The sequence below is a fragment of the Monodon monoceros genome, unplaced genomic scaffold (genome assembly GCF_005190385.1).
Source record: "Monodon monoceros isolate NGI ecotype Baffin Bay Population unplaced genomic scaffold, NGI_Narwhal_1 Super_Scaffold_1, whole genome shotgun sequence".
In the NCBI taxonomy this organism is placed as follows: Eukaryota; Metazoa; Chordata; class Mammalia; order Artiodactyla; family Monodontidae; genus Monodon; species Monodon monoceros.
Genome location: NW_021703765.1, coordinates 69,889,143 through 69,905,660, shown reverse-complemented (window position 1 = coordinate 69,905,660; position 16,518 = coordinate 69,889,143). Strand labels below are relative to the sequence as shown.

The window sequence follows — 16,518 nt, the reverse complement described above, 5'->3', positions numbered from 1 at the left end:
TCAAAGTCAAGTTCTTCCTGAGCACAAGCCCTCAGCGAGGATCACGTCTCCCTCCTCTGAACCTCCTGTCCACTCAGCATCTCTCTTCCAGCCTCACCTTACTCTCAGCACCCTCATCAGACATAATAAGTCCTCACCAGAACCACGTTGATCCAAAGGAATGAGGAGATGGAAAGTGTGACTCGGCCCATGGCTGGGGCTGATTAGTGACACTGGCTAACCGTGGGTAGCAGACCAGAGGATCCCGGGAGATCCTGCTATGAATCCCAGAACATGGGCATATCCCCAAGAATTGAGCACCAGGGACCAGCACCCTGTGGGGACTGGGACAGGTGGGGCTTGGAGGAGAGGGAGGAGTTACACGTTTTCTGACGGCTGACCCAGAGAAACTGTGACCTTGATGAAACTTACATCGGGGGAAGTGGGGGGCGGTCCTTCTTGCTGTGTGACCTTTGGCGAATCACTTAACCTCTCTGGGCCACGGTTTCTGCATCTGTCAAATGAAGAGTTTAAATCAATCTCTAAGACTCCTTACAGCTCCCAAATTCTCTGAGTCAATGATACTCATGTACTAATGGTCATTGACGTTGACTGACACTCTGACCTCCTGTGAGAGGGAGATTCAAGCTTTCTGGACCATCGACATTTGAACGTAGCATGGCGTTGACATTCAAATGTTCTGTGACATCATCCAGCGATATCGACATCAAACAGTCTCTAATGCTAACACGTGAAAAGACATTATGCTGACATTCACAGGGATTGTGGCTGACACTGAACGCTCTATGACATCAGTGTGAATTGAGTGCCAGCTGTGTGCTGGTCACGCCAACAGCCAGGGGAAATCTGTGAGTCCATAAACTGTCCCTTCTCAGAACTTTCCTTTCCAGGAATCTAGACCCCCATGGTAGCACCAGAGAGTGGCTTCAGGAGACCTTAGCTGTCCCCATCTCCCACAGTCCATCCTCTTATATGAAGGATTGATTTTATCTCAACATAATGCAAAGGTAACTTCCATACAAGGTCCTATGGCCCTCTTCCAACCAGATTCTGTCCCCCCAGAACCCAGAGCCATCATTGCTGTAGGTGCAGTTCCCTAAGATTTCCCTCCTCCCTGATTTCTACCCAGAACCTTGCCAGCTGGGCCACGCTGGTGGGCATCAAGGAGAAACCAAGGCTGAGGGTGGGACCCACAAAGGGCCGTGGAAGAACGGTCCCGGGACCGTGGCTCAGCCCCCTCGTCTCTCTGGCTGCAGCTGGGGCTCCTGGGGGCCTCTAGGGGCAGGGAAGGCAGTCACCACAGCGATTTCTGCTCCCCAACCCTCCTGAGGCTGTTGCCCAGACAAAGATTCCAAGCCCTGACTGGCTTTCGCTCTCAAAAAAAAAAAAAAAAGAAAAGAAAAGAAAAAAAGAAAAGAAATTCCTGCAAGTTGAACAATCCTTGTGTTGGATTTGGGAGATGTTATTCCTAGTGACAGACAAGGGCAATTATCTGCAATCCGCCAGCAGTTTTAGCCTAATTTCATTACTGCTGTGCAATTCTCCCTGAGCTGCTAGTCTATCAATGTCTTCCAGAACGGATTAGCGGGCACTTTCTTCATCTTCAAATGAATTTTAGCTGTCATGCCCTTGATGAATAGAGCAGGGACAGGCGGCTGACCTGGGCTGGGGAGTGGCCGGGGGTGGCAGCCAGGCAGGTGGCCTCAGGGCCTAGCGGGAGGTGAGGTGGTGAGGGGGGACCCGGGAGGTGAGTGGAGGTGGGACACCGGAGCCGTCCAGCCTTCCTGGTCCCCTCCAGGCACAGGACTTAGGGCTGTTTGGACCCACCTAGGAGGGCTCTGCACACGAGCACCCCCTGCATCTAAGGACAGGACAGAGGAAGGGGCTCTTTCCTGGAAGCGTGTTGCTGACTGAATCAGGGGCCTCACCCCACAGCCCTCTGGGTCACCCCCTGCTACAGCACCTCAAACTTTGGAAACTCCCACTCCAAGTCTGCCTCCATAAGACCCCGTGGACCTCACAGGAGCAGAGTCCAGCACTGTCCTCTCACTGCCGTGTCCCCAGAGTCCAGCTCGTAGGAGAAGCCCTGTCAGTTTTCACTGCAGGACAAATGACTCCAGCTTCCCTGCAGCTTGGGTCGGGGGCCCGCGCAGGCCTGCCACGTGGCAGGAGCCCAGTCACTATCAGATGAGTGGCTGATGCCCCAGGGGCTGATTGGGAAGAGGGTGGCGAGGGGGGGAAGGGGATGCTTTGTGGACCACCTACTATGTGTCAGGCACTGTGCGAGGTGCTTGGCTGATGTGGCCTCAATTAATCTCAGGGAGGTGGAGCCCCTAAGCCTAGGGCACAAGCAAGTTGGGAACTGGAGAACCCAGCCTGTCTGGAATCCTCTCTGACTCCCCAGGGAGCACTGTTTTGGGAGCACTGGTGCCAAGTGAGACTCTGATGGGTGGGATGAGGCCCCGGGGGGGAGGGGAGGAGCCACGGGCAGAGGTCACATGGGACTCAGCATCAGCAACACGGGGCGGACACCACGTCTGCTTAGGACCCCCTCGTCCCCACTCCCACCCAAAGCCTGCCCTCCCCCAGTACTTATCCAAAGTCCTGGGAAGAGGGGCGGTGGTGGGTTCTTCCCTTTTACCACGTGTCTGTTCCCAACTTTCCTGGCCCGGCTCTGCGCCCTGGGAAGCTGACCTCCACAGGCTTCCCACCCTCTGGCTTCCAGGAAGGATCACCTGATCGGAGGCTGGGGGTCGAGGGAGAGGGTGAGTTTGGGGTATGCCTGCCTCAGTGTGGCATTCCTGGCAGCGGCCGTGTCCTTCTGAGTGCGGGGGCCTCAGCGTCCCCGGCTGGCTTGCACCTCTGTGTACAGAATCCCTCCACGGAACTCTCTTCACTTGTACCATCTGAGTGGGACACTGGGTACGGCTGGACGCTGCCGGATGCGGGTGGGGTCAGGGTGGGGATCTGCATGGACAGCAGCTTCCATCCTCCCCACAGCTGCTCTGTGCCAGCACCAGGCTGGGCCACCGGCATCCCCTGGCCCATTGGAAACTCCCAACTGCTCAATGGGGTGTGTGATTTCCAGAGGGGAGCACTGGGGCCCCAGGAGGCCTGGAGACTGGCTGGGGCGCCCAGTGGGGAGGTGGGGGAGTCGGGACCTGAGCCATCCTTCGCCTGACCTCTAGCTCTGTCACCTTCCCCGCCAGGCTGCGTGTGCTCAGCTCTTAGGCTGACCAGAACCTGGGACAGTGGTGGGCTCCTGGGGCTGTACACCGATGATTCCTCAGAAAGACCAGATGTTCAATTTTGTCCTTAAAAGGCAGTCTCGGTGAACCCTTTCTGCTTCCTCAGTCCCCAGCAGGCTCCCAAGTCAGCAAAGGGAAGCTGAGGCCACGAGAAGAGGGGCTCCCTCCACAGCTGCTTCCCTACTGGCCCCCTGTACCCCCTTTTCCCCTACACCTCCCAGAACTTATAAGAGAAGAAGGAAGATCCCTGACTAGGGGCAGCCCGGACCCCCACCTTACAGGTGGGGAAACTGAGGCTCGGAGAGGCAAAGGGACTTGCTCAAAGCCACCAGGAGGTCACGCAGAGCTGAGCCCCACCCAGGAAGCCGACCAGCCCTCCCCAGGGCTGGAAAACAAGGCTCAGACCTGCCAGAGCTGGCCTTCCTCCCCCGCTTTCAAGTTCTGGTCCTTTTCTCCAAGCACCCGGGAGCCTGTCCCAAGTTTATCGATTGCCAGGGCAGCCTCCACTCAATACGGTGCACTTTGCTAATGAATCTTTTCCAGATAATTGCAAGAAATTATTGGTTGGTGTGAAGTGAGGGTGGAGAGGTGGCCTCTGTCCCCCCACCTGCCCAGAGCAGCTCCTGGCAGAGTCCAGGATACCAGCCTAGACCCTCTGCCCAGCCTCCCGCCTTTACCCTCTTCTCTATGCCTTGAATCTGGGGCAGATGAACCCTGCTCCCTCCTGCACCCTGCCCAGTCCCGTTACAGAATCCTCAGCCCAGGCCTCCCACCAGGACAGCTCTCCTGGGATGCCGTGGGAAACACTGGAAGCAGGGATGTTCCCAGGTTCAAATCCTGACTTTGGCAACTACTAGCTGTGCAACAGGCAAGTCGTCTGACTTCTCTGAGCTTCAGCTGAAAAACAAGACAGAGTTCACAATCTGCATCACGGGCTGCTCCGAGAGACGAAACCAAAGAAGGCATTTTAATACTGATTTACTGTGACCTCTATGAATAGTAATAACAACTCCAACAATAGTAAACATGAAGCAGGGCTTTGCCACATGCCAGCTACTGTTCTGAGTGTCTGATAGGCGTTTTTTTTTATGCCCATTTTATGGAAGAGGAAACTGAGGCCCTGAACTGAGGTCACACAGACAGTGAGAGGCAGAGACTGAATCCCTGCCTGGGATGCCCACGGCCGTCCCACATGGTGTCACCAAGCCCAGCGCGGGGCCCGCCATGCAGCAGTGTCACCAGGAGCAAGCCCTCCACATACTCATCTCAGAAGCCAGGGGACGCCAGCTGTGGGTGGGAGGGAGATAGGGGTGGGATGCCAGGGGTGGCACAGGCCTCAGAGGCACCCATGGCTTCCCACTCCAAGCCCCTTGCCCTAAAATTCAGGCTCCACCTCAAGGAGCCTGAGAGATTCATCGGGGTCCCCAGGGGCTTCCCCAGGCCCCACAGTAATTAATCATAACTGGACACTCTGGATAAAGTTTCCCATCCCTTCGGGGTTTCTCTCATTCCCCCAGATATCATTGAATATATCACCTCGCCAGGCTGTATATACCTGCTCCTAATAAAACTCTAAGACTTTAATGAACTAAATAGCAAATTACTTTTTTATTCAAGAATGAGATTCCATCATATTCATAATTCATATTTTATTTCAGACGCCTGCTGCTGATTACGTTACATTTAACTAAAATTAGATGATGCTCAGAATGCAATTAAGCTTCTGCCAAATTCTTTGGCCCACCAATGCCGGTGCAGCTCAGCGGGGGCCGCTAGGAACCTAATATGTAATTAGGAGCTATTTTCTAGCTGTTTTTAAAGTCTGAAAATTAGCTGCCTTTATTAATCACACAGACAAATATAAAGTGGAACCAACGCTCGCTGAAATTTCTAAAAGGGATTTTTTGTTTAATTATACACCGCAGAGGGCCGCCACTCGTCCTGCATGTTGATTTGTTGTGCACTGACATTTTGACAACTGGTTTTCAATTTGTCTGTCGTAGTTAGGCAACAACAAAGCCGACGGTAATACTTTAACTTTCAAAACCTTCAGTGTGCCGGAGAGAGGGAGAATGGCAGGCCTCGCTGCGGGGCCTGCGGCTCGGGCTCTCGAAGCCACGGGGGCCGGAGACACGGGGAGAAGGATGGGCAAGGGCCGGAGGGACTCGGCTGACAAGCTGGGCGGGGAGGTGGCGGAGCACTGGACTGGGGGTCCAGAGGCCAAGGTGCGAGCCCCGCTCTGGGGACTGGCTAAGAGGAAACTCTTCCCCTCTCTGGGCCTCTGTTTCCTCCTGTGCACCGTGGAGGGGTCGGCAGCCCGAGATCCTTTAAGAAGCTTTTAGGTGCTAAAATTCTGTCTTCTTTTTGTGCCAGACCCTGTGCTAAGTGTTTTCTGTGCAGTGTTATTTAGCCCCTGGACCTTACGAGGGGGACCTTTTATTTATTATCTCATCATACAGAAGATGAAACTTAGACTCGGTGATATTTGGCAACTTTCGCCGGCCAGCAGGTGGCCACACCGGAACTCAAACTCGTGGACTCCACCATCTGTTTTAACTACAGTATCCACCTCCCTCGCTCGGCGGCCCTGAGCAGGGGCAGCTGTCCAGCCCTCATTTCCCATTGGGTGGCTTGGACATGGTGAAGCAGGCTGATGCTGTGGTCAGCTGACCTTGCCCTTGCCCACTTGGTAACTGACAGCTCTGCCTGGAGCCCTGCTGGGGGCCAGGGAAGGGGAGTGCAGAAGGGGCTGCAGCATGGAGCAGGATAGGACCCGCTGATAGGGCCTTCAGCCCCTGAGCTCACCTGGCTGTGTGGCCAACACCTCCCAGTGACATCCAGAGAGTCCTCGGGGCAGAGTGGCTGTCGAGGGGCCCGGTTCCACCCCACAAAAACAATAATGATAATAATAGCAGATGGCTTTTCCCACACGCAGGCGCCGTGATACTTTCATGCCTGCACCCTCCCACTGACACCATGAGGTGGTTCACAGCCAGACTTGGCGTATCACAACCTGGGTTCAGACACAGCCTCTGTCACTTTCTAGCCATGGAGGTCTTGGCCAGGCTGCCCCACCTTCTGAGCCTCGGTTCCACATCATTAAAGTGAGGATCCTGACAGCACCAGCTCTCTGGGTTCTGGGGAGAACTGAATAGGATAATGGGTGCTTGGCTCAGATGGAGCCTCGGCCACTGAAGCTACAAGTTACTACCCCATTGGACAGATGGGGCCGTTGAGGCTCCGCAGGGTTAAGGACTTGCCCTGAGGTGCATCACCGAGCTGAGAACTGCACCCCGGTGGGCCTGATCGCACAGCCCGTGCTCTCACCCAGCCCCCTGATGCCACCGAATGCCCACCGTGGAGGGCTGGAGAAAGGTGTGAGGACCCCCTGTGGGGTCTGGGCTGCCCCATCTGGCCACCGTGGCTATTTCCAGGGCCCCTCGGGGTGCCTTCTTCTCCTACCTCTCATTCCCTCTTGTCCCCTGGAGGGGGGTGCTGAGCAGGGCTGGAGACAAGGCTGGTGGCAGGCGGCTTCTACCCCGACTGACCCCAGGCGGGAGGAACCAGTGCTCACTGCCTGCCAAAACCAGTTTTCAGGAACCAGCCCTGCCTCCCCTCTTGCCCCCAGGCTCTCCTGATGAAAATGCCACTGGAGAAAAGGAGGGTTTTTTGGGTGACAATGAAACTGTCAATAAAATCTCAAACGCAAGGATAGGCAATGACTATTTCACTTCCTCTGACAGCTGAGACTCTGCTGGGGAAGGAAAGTGATAGGCATCTGCTGACATCGACAGCACTTCTTTTGGAGAACAACCCGCAGAACAACCCGCGGGAGAGGCCGCCCCCGAGACCTGCCTGGCCTGGATGCCATTCGGGCTGGGGTGGCTGCAGTCGCAAGAGGAGCTAGGGTCAGCCACGGAGGAGAGGCTGGCCGCCCGGACTCAGTCCGCTCATTTGTTCATCCCACGACTCCCTCCGAGCTCTGACATTCACCAGGCTCTGTGCCAGGGACCGCAGATGCAGAGACGAACCAGGAAAACCCCTGCTCTGAAGGGTGTTATGATTTCAGTTGCATCCCCCGCAAAAGAGATGGTGAGGGCCTAACCCGTGTTACCTGTGAACGTGACCTTATTTGCAAATGGGATCTTTGCAGGTGTCATCAAGTTAAGACGGGGTCACGAGGGTGGGCCCGAATCCAATGTGACTAGTGCCCTTATAAGAAGAGGAAATGTCGTGTGAAGACAGAGACACAGAGAGGAGATGGCCACGTGACGACAGAAGCAAGAGATGGGAGGGAGGCAGCTGTGAGCCCAGGAATGCCAAGGATTGCCGGCCACCACCAGAAGTTAGGGAAGAGGCGGGGAAGGATTCCACCTAGGGTCTCAGAGGGAGCGGGGCCCTGCTGACATCTTGATTTCAGACATCTGGCCCCCAGAACTGTGAGACAAGAAAGTTCTGTTGTTTTCAGCCTCTCAGTGTGTGGTACTGTGTTCCAGCAGCCCTTGGACGCTAATACGAGGGGCTTGCATGCCAACTAAAGAAGTAGCGAAGAGGCCCCACCCCAGGCAGGAGACTATCCGAAAAGGGGAGACCTGCTCCCTGAATGGGGGAGTGTAGTAGGACTCCAAAACTGAAAGGCCCCTCTGGGCACCTGGGTAATCCTTCCATCTGTCACCTCCAGTCCGTCTGTTCCCGTTGCCGCCACTCCCTTCCAGCCACTGCCATCTCTCACCTCCCCTTATCCCCCTGCCTCTGTAACACCACAGCTAGAGGACTCACCAAAGCACAACTGTGACCTGCCCTCCCGTGTCTAACACCCACCATGGCTCCCCAGGGCCCCTGCTTCGTGTTGGCCCAGACCCTGCTTCATACAATAGGTGCCATCTGAACACCGAACCATGTGTGCCTTCTCTGCACCTACTCCAGCACTGCTCCCCTCAGTGCCTTTGCTGCCTAGAATGCCCTCGCTCACTTCCCAGCTCAGCCAAAATTCTGCAAAGGCACCTCCTCCTCCAGGTAGCCTTCCCTGATTCCCTTCCCACACTCTAGCTGGGACACGTACCACGCCTCCCTGGGCTCCATGGTAACTCGGAACCTGCCGCTCTTTACTCTCATTGTCATTTTGCTTAGCTGGCTCTGCCTGTGAGCCCTGGAGGGCAGGGACGGGTCTCATTCACCCCTGAGACCCTAGCACCCAGCACACTGTTTGAGGTCAGGTAGTATGTCTACTTGATCCCTTGGCCCCAGCCAAACTCAGGCCTTGGCCAAGAAGCTGGCTCTGGGAACAAATGTTAGCTCAGCCACCTACACCTGGGCCAGTTACTTTCCTGCTTGTGACACTCAGATTGCCCAGGGTAGGGGGAGAGAAACTGGCTTTGGGGTCAGAGGACTTGGGCTTGAGTCTCACTTACCAGCTGGCCGGCCTTGGGGATGTCGCTTTCTCTTTCTGAGCTTCAGCATCCTCATCTGTGAAATGGGAACAGCAACGGGGCCTAATTATAGTGATTATTAACGGTTTTTGTCATTATAATGATGATCAATTCATTGTAATTTTAATGCGTATCATGTGGACTTCTGTCTCTAAAAAATCTTTCAAGGCCACATTCCCTGACCAATTCCTCAGAATTGTGGATCATACACATGCCCTTGTGAGAGTGCCCAAAGTTTCTGTTTGTCATTTAGTTCTTATAACTCTTTACATATTAATATGCCACCCTCCCAACTGGATGACATCTTCCTTACCTGTAGGGACAGTGTCATACTTCAGGGGCTTTTGAGGGACCCAACAACTGCTGGTTGATTGATCTGACCCTTCACTACCCAGGGCCTAATACAAATCTGAAACAACCTGGACACTTGAGCTGAGGAGCAAACTGCAGGGTAGAGACTGCAGAGTGGATTTGGAGTCAGGCAGACCTGTGCTTCCACTTGGCTCTGCCTGCCTCTAACAGGCTGTGAGACTGAGGGCCAGCCCTTTCACCTCTCTGCTGAGCTTCGGTTTTCCCTTCTGCAAAATGAGGGACAGAATACCCACTTCTCAGGATGTCTGGAGACATGAAGGTGCCTGGCACACAGCAGACATTAGATGAATGAGCAGGTATTGAACCTCAGAGTCCTGGGTTCCATCCCAGTGCCACTCCTTCCTGGCTGGGTGATGTTGGGCTTGCCCTCCCACCACTCTGAGCCTCAGTTTCCTCTTCTGGAGAATGGAGACAACTCCCACCACTGAGAACCATTGTGGGAAATAATTCGGTCCTGCGTGTCAAGACTGACACGGGGAATGTGTGCATTTACTGGTGGCTGTTATTCTCTTGCACCGAATATTATGAGCGTCCAGACCTGCACTCCCCTAGGGCCAGGGCCCCCTCAAGGTCTGGTAAGTGAAGTGAGGAAAGGGTGCAGATGGGTGCTGGCTGCATCACCCCTCCCCCAACAATGAGGACACTTCCTCCTCCTCCCCACCCCCAGACTTTAGAAATACTATTTGTTCCCCAGCCCCTGGTTGCTGGGAGAGGGAGGGTCTGTGGAGGCCCTTCTTTCCCTCTGAGTGAAAATAGGATAAGAAGGGAAGAGCCCCCTGCCCTCTGACCAAGACCCTGACCCCCACCCATTCCTAAACCCAGCAAAACCCCTTTAGAGAGGTGGTCTGGAGAGGTGGGCTTGGGGATGGCCAGGTTTCCTGAGCTGAGCAGGGTAGCCATGTCGCAGGCAAGAGTGGCCACTTTCTGTCTCCCTACCTTCTCATCCATCCATCCATCCATTCATTCATTCACTCATTCACTCTTCACTCTTACCATGCGCCAGGCACTGTGCTAACCTGGGGAGGGGGCAGCAGTGAGAAGACAGCCTTGGTGCCTGCCAATTGACTGGGGAGACAGGTGATGTAAGAGCAAATGACGGCACTTTGGAAATAAAACAGAGACAGGTGGGGTGGGGTGGGGTGGGGTGGGGGTGTGCAGTGGTACTCGCTTCCATCACCATCACCGCCATCCTCACTCTCACCTGCCTGGTCCTCCCCATGTAGCACCGGGAGAGAGTCCATGTTTATTTTCCAGCTCTTGCACTGGAATGTAAGCTTCCTGAAGGCAGGCACAGGGGGCCTTACTTCCTCAGTGACGCAGACCAGCGCCTGGCACAGGGCTGTCCCTCAATCATATTTGTTGAGTGATATGCCAAGTGAATGCACAGGCACCGTGTTAAATGCCCTACACCTGTTCCTGCCAGATGAAGAAACTGAGGCTTGCCCGCAGCCATACAGCCAGCAAGTGGCAGAGCTGGGAATGAGATTCAGTTCTCCCTGAGCTCTTTTGCTCTACTGCCCAGGCCTGGAGTGGGGGTGAGGGAGGCGTGGGGCTGTAGCAGACAACAGGCCCCCTAGCTCCCCCCAGAAGGAAGCAGGTCGAGAGAAACAGTGCTGCACGTTCCATAAATAACCCGGTCCCCGGGCCCTGCCTGTGGTTTAGCAGCCCGAGAGAGTGTGTGTGTAATACAAACAGCTCTAATCCCCTGTCAGTTAAACTGGATATCAGAGGAGACAAGCTTCCGAGCGGGGAGGCCTAATTGAATCGAATTGAAAAGGCGGAATGGGCGGCCGGGACGCCGGGAGGGAGCAGGCGCGCGCGCGCGCGCAGCTGCCTGGGCCTCCCCTGCCCTGGGCCGGGCAGGTACCGCAGCCCCCGCTGCAGGAAGCCAGGCTTGGCGGGGGTGGGCATCGCAGTAATGCGGGGCGGGGGGCGCCCCAGCCGCGGCACTCCGCCCCCTCCGGCCTCCCCTTTATCTGCTGGCTCTGCCATTTTCTCTCCGTCGCTGACCCTTTCTCTGTTCCCTCTGTTATCTCGAATAATGTCACTGCCTCTTTAGAATCTATTCATCAGAGCAGAAAGAAGCCAATGCTGACACTGATAAAAAAAAAATACCATCTGTGCCTGACGGGGAAGCGCTCTCAACCCAACCTCTGGCGCCCCGGCCCGCCCCTGCCTCCCGCCGCCTGCCATTGGCTGGGGCGCCGGGGGTAATCAGATTCCGCTGGGGGCGGGGTGCCCTCCCACAGGTGGTGCCCCTGCTCCCCGGCTCACTCTCCAGAGCCCCAGGGAGATGGGCTCTGAAAGAGGTCTCAAGCCCTGGCGGTTTTCCATCTGCAGAAGAGCTTAATTTGACCATTCGGGGTTTTTAAAAACTGGTTGACAGCATTTAAAAACCAGGTTATTTTACCCCCAAAACCCAGATGTCTGAATTCTCCTTAAAAACTAAATAGAAATGTTGGGCGATAGAGGACCTACCACCCCGCAAGGAAACACCTGTCCGGAGCTGGGGGTGGAGGTGCTGCACCCTCCCCCAGGCCTGACTTTTCTGTGTCGCCTGGCTGGCCCCTGGAGGCTTGTGAATGTGAGACTCCTGGGTGGGTAGGGTTCCTCAGAGCAGGGCTAAGGGGCAGGTGGAACACCCCAGGGTACTTTTCATGGAGCTGAAAATAATATCCTCAGGAACAATCAACCAAGGCCCAGAGAGGGAAGGCCTCAAGTGTAAGTCACACAGCATTTTAGAAATCTCCCAATTCGTGGGTAGTGCTCTCCTCAACCACATGAGGCTGGTGGGGAGATGGGGGTCGTGACTCTGGTCCCACCATACCTCCCCTCCCCGCTCCCCATCAAAGCCACGAAGACTCCTGCATCTGTGTGCTATCACATCACCCCTCCTAGAAGCAGGCTCTGGTCGAAGCTCCCTAAGGGTGTCAGGGGAGGTACTAGCATCCAATCTTCTCTCTCCTAGGGCAGGACGTCGCATCGGCAAAACCCAGCCTCGACCGGCAAGGAAAACGGAGGAAGCCCCAGGCTTTGCCGTCCGCTCGGCCACCTCCAAGCTGTCCCGTCACCTCTCTGAGCCTCAGTTTCCCCATCTCTGATAATAACAAGAGCTCCTGCTTATTGGACACTCACTCCACATACCAGGCTCCAGGCTAAGTGTTTGATGTGCATTGTTACCTAGTATTCCCACTTTACAGACGAGGAACCTGATGCTCAGGGAGGTGATGTGGCCACCCCAAGCCCCACAGCTGGAGGTGATCAGGCCACAGAACAAGGCCAGACCTGTTTGACCTCAGAGACCACAAAATAGGAATCACTGGGAAGATGAAACGAGGGCACAAGGGCAAGCTCCTGGCACGGTGAATGGGCCCCGTGGTTTCTATGGATGGGGCAACCAAGGTCCAGAGAGGGCAAGAGACTTGCCTAAGGTCACACAGCAAGCTGCCTTTTGGTTTCCTCTTCACAGCCAGAGCATCTTAGGAAGAGCACTGTACTGGCGTCTAGAGACCCATCTCAGGGCTTAGCTCCTGCACCTGTTGACTTTGTGGCTTGGAGCAGGGACTCCCTCTGGGCCTCAGTTTCTTCATCTGTAAAATGGGGCTCACCACACTTTCCTCACAGGCTTGCTGTGGGTACAGGTGGAGAGAATGATCATGACAGCATCCAGAGCCACAGGCCGTCAGGCCTACAAGGGTAGGAGCAGCTCCATCAGTCACCTAGCTTCCCCAGGGCCCAGCCCAGTCCCTGGCGTGCATAGGTGCCGATTTAATATCTGCTGAATGAATACTGTCCATGAGCTCAGGGGCCAGGATCTGCCTACAGCCCTTGGCAGTCGTGGGGAGGAGGGCAACCCCTTTCTCTCTGGGCAGGGAGGATGCCCGGGGGGAGGCCAGGTGCATCCCAGGAAAGCCTCGGTGTGCCCCCATCAGCATTCATGGGGGACACCTCAGCCTCAGCCAATACATTATGTAAATGTATTGAAATGGACGTTTTCCTTATCAGATTTAAAACAGTGTGTGAGAACAGACCCAGCTCACCTTCTGTGCGGGGGTGGGGGGTTTTGGCAGAGCAGCCTGCGAAAGAGGCCCAACTCCCCCATCTCTTCCCCTACGTGTGCAGTTAGGTGGCCTCCCCCGTTAGCCCATGAGAGTGGTGAGAATGGATGCGTTCGGCCTCCCCACCCCTTCCCGCTGCCTTGGAGGGAGGAGGGGCGGCCCAGGAGGAGAGGGAGGCCCCTTCCCTCCCCCTCAGGCTATGGCCCCTCACTTCTGCCCCCAGTCTTCAGGAAGAAGCAGACCCCTCAAGAGGGCCCAGCAGGTGGACTGGGCCATTTCCTGCGGTCGCATTTGTCACATTACAAGCTTTACCGTGGGAAAGAAACAAATACGGTAGAGGACTCCAGTTTGACTTACCAGCTGGAGCCCAAAGCCCCTCACCCTCAGTCTGTACTGACACCCCAGCCCTCTCACCCCAGTGGCCAAAGATGGGCCCTGGTCAGACCCTGCAGTGAGGGATGTCGTGTCCAGTCTGACAGATGGGGTTCAAGCCTGGGCTTCACCCGCTTAGATCTGTGGCCTTGGGTGAGTCAGTGAACTCTCTCAGGGAGCATCTGTCTGCTCCTCTGCAAAATGGGAAGGCCATTCAGGCCCACGGTCCAAGACACTTTGAAACCCAGAAGCTTGGCACCAAAACTCACTTGTCGGCAGATGCAACACGGGCTGACACACTATGTGTGACCTTTACCCTTCACACCCATCGCTGCAGTCTGGAGTGGCGCTGCCCCAGATGCCACAAAGGCTGGAACATAGGATGTCTATCCCTAAAGCTGCAAAATTCTGAATTCCAAATCACATCTGGTCCCAGGGTTTCAGAAAAGGCACCGTGGTCCTGTCCTACAGACACCGCAGAGTCACTGTGGGAATTAAATGTGACAATGCCTTTGGGGTTTAGCACACTGCCTGGCATTTTTCATGTGACGAAACTGAGGCACATCTGGATATAACAGCCAGATGTGTGGTCCTGGACAGGATTTTGGACATTTGGGGAACAACTGGGAGGAAATGTGACTATGGCCTGGGCACTGGAGATGAAAGCATACTGTAGGCACGTTGCTTAACCTCTCTGGGCCTCGCCTTCCTCACGTAAGCTGATGATTGAGACTGGCACACAGGAAGTGCTAAGACACAGCCAAGGAGCCGGTCCAAAATGAGCTGGAAGGCAGGAAGGGCGGGGGAAGGGGGCGTCTGCTAGTTTTATTTTTTTTAACAAAAAGCTTTCGCAGGAGAATAAGAATGAAAATGGGGACCTCGAGAGGCAAAGGGATGGGCCCAAGCACACTGGTATGGCAGGGCGGGCCCTACCAACCTGCTGACCTGCAGCCAGCGCCTGACTCAACAGGCTGCCAGCAGTCCATGGGAGCCGGTCTCAGGGAGAAAAAGATCCCCACCGACAGAAAGAACATGGGTGTGACTGTAGCGGCTCCTCTGTCTGCTGTGGATCACAACGTCTGCTGCCTGTCTCCCAAAGCGAGACCTCTGCCAGAGCGGGCAAATGTCCTGCGACTTCTGGCTGGTGGGGGGCGGGGGGTGAGTGTTAAACTGGCTGCAGAGGCTGGGAGCCTCTCCAAATGCTGACTTGAGAAACTGCTGTCCTCCGGCAGCCGGAGAGGGCTTGGGGCTACGTCACCGCCTCTTTGGGGAGGAAGCCAGGAGGCTGGAAAGCCAGTTGGCATTCGCTGTGTTTCTCGAACTGCGACCCCGGGGCTCTCCACCTAGGGGCTTTGAACAGACGGGGCTGTATGCGTCTAACCAGCTCTGTGCACCATTTCTGGGCTTTGAGAGACACCGTCTCTCAGCTCAGGACCGTTAAAATGAGCGTTTACTGAGCGCTTACACTGTGCCAGGCACCGTGCCAAGGGTGTTAGGTGCATTTTCTCAATCTTCATGAAACTCTATAAGGTGGGCATTACTATTACTTCTATCTTCCCGATGAGGAGCCCACGGCCCCGAGAGTGGACTGGCTTGCCCGAGGTCACGTGGCTAGTGGCTGGCAGAGCTGACTGGGGGCCCAGGCGAGCTCTCAGTGCCGTGAAGGCTGCAGAAATGACCTTAGGTGTCATCTAGTTCAGTGTCCTCAGCCTGGCCGCACATTCGAGTCACCTAGGAGCTTGGACAAACTACCCATGATTGAGTCCCGCCGTGATCTGTTAAATCAGAACAGCTGGGGGTGGGGTGAGGCATTCAGGGGTGGTTTCCAGGCGCAGCTGGGAGTGAGAACCACCACGCTAGGCAACGAGAAGGGCGAGGCTACAAATGCAAATCGTGTACAAATGTTATATCAAAGACAGGTGGCCAGGAGTGGGGCCTACTAGGCCCATATGGTGGCCGGTGACAGTGGCTGAGGTGAGAGCCTGCAGGCCAAGGCACGCCAGGTGGCTGCTTCAGTGGGGCAAGAGTAACGGGTTGGCTTCTGCTCCAGGAGTGACACCTGGTCCCCAGGGAGCGAGGAAGAGGGAGCGTCTCAAGGAGCAGGTAGGTTCTGGGGCCTCAGCCTCTGGACACCCTCCTCTCAGGCCCGCCTCCTGCAGTGTAGAAATGCTGCCAACCAGCCTCATCCCTGAGAAAGCGTCTTGCAACCCTGAGTGCTCATTCAAACCATATGGGGAACTTTCAAAAAACACCCAGGCCCAAGCCCCACTCTGACCACGTACATCAGAGTCCGGAGGAAATCAGGAGCCCGAGCGTGGAAAACAGCAAGAATCACAACAAACCTGTGTCCAGGCAGAAGCACATAGGGGCTGAGGGCAGGGGCTGGAGTCAGACCATTTGAGTTGGAATCCTGCCTTGGATGCTGATTCGCTGTGTGGCCTTGGATGAGTTACTCAACCTCTCTGAGCTTCAGTTTCCCGATCTGTAAAATGGGACTGAGACTGGCAATTATTCTCCAAGATTGGGGTAGATGAAAAGCGATGACTGAGGGACAGTGCTTAGAACGGTGCCCCACACATGGTAAGCCCTCAGTATTATCATTTTATGCATTATTTGTTTTGAAGGGCAGAGGCAGGCAACCCCCCATCAGTGATGCTAGGGTCATTTTCACATGTTAAGCTGGGGCAGATGTTCTTCCTATTGCCCTCAGATTCCTGGCAGTGACCCCAGGCGGAACCTGGAGAGAGAACCCTGGTGTGGGGGGCAGAGAGACTGTGCTCTAAGGCTGGCTCCTACTCGCCCTCCCTGTGAAGATGCTGGGAAAGAAGCCAGCTGCCCCCTAGTGGTCAAGGGCAGAAGCACAGAGCCATTTTAACCAAATCCTGCACTCCCTGCCCCAGCCCCCCCAAACTTCTCGTCCGGCCTCTCGCAGACCCAGGGCTTCCAGAGCTTCCGGTGGCAACGTGCTAGCTACCAGAGCTTTTGTATGGATTCTGCCATTTCATAGAGCCTTGACTTGCAATATAAAATTCAAATAGG

At 55.4% G+C, this 16,518-nt stretch overlaps 1 long non-coding RNA gene across 1 annotated transcript; it reads right to left on the bottom strand.

The window, feature by feature from the left end:
- Positions 1-387: 387 nt before the first annotated feature.
- LOC114893282 lies at positions 388-16,109 on the bottom strand. The gene is made up of 3 exons (XR_003792857.1): positions 15,822-16,109; positions 8,660-8,714; positions 388-493 (listed from the first exon to the last, which is right to left on the bottom strand). It is a non-coding gene; the product is annotated as an uncharacterized LOC114893282 (long non-coding RNA).
- Positions 16,110-16,518: the final 409 nt, after the last annotated feature.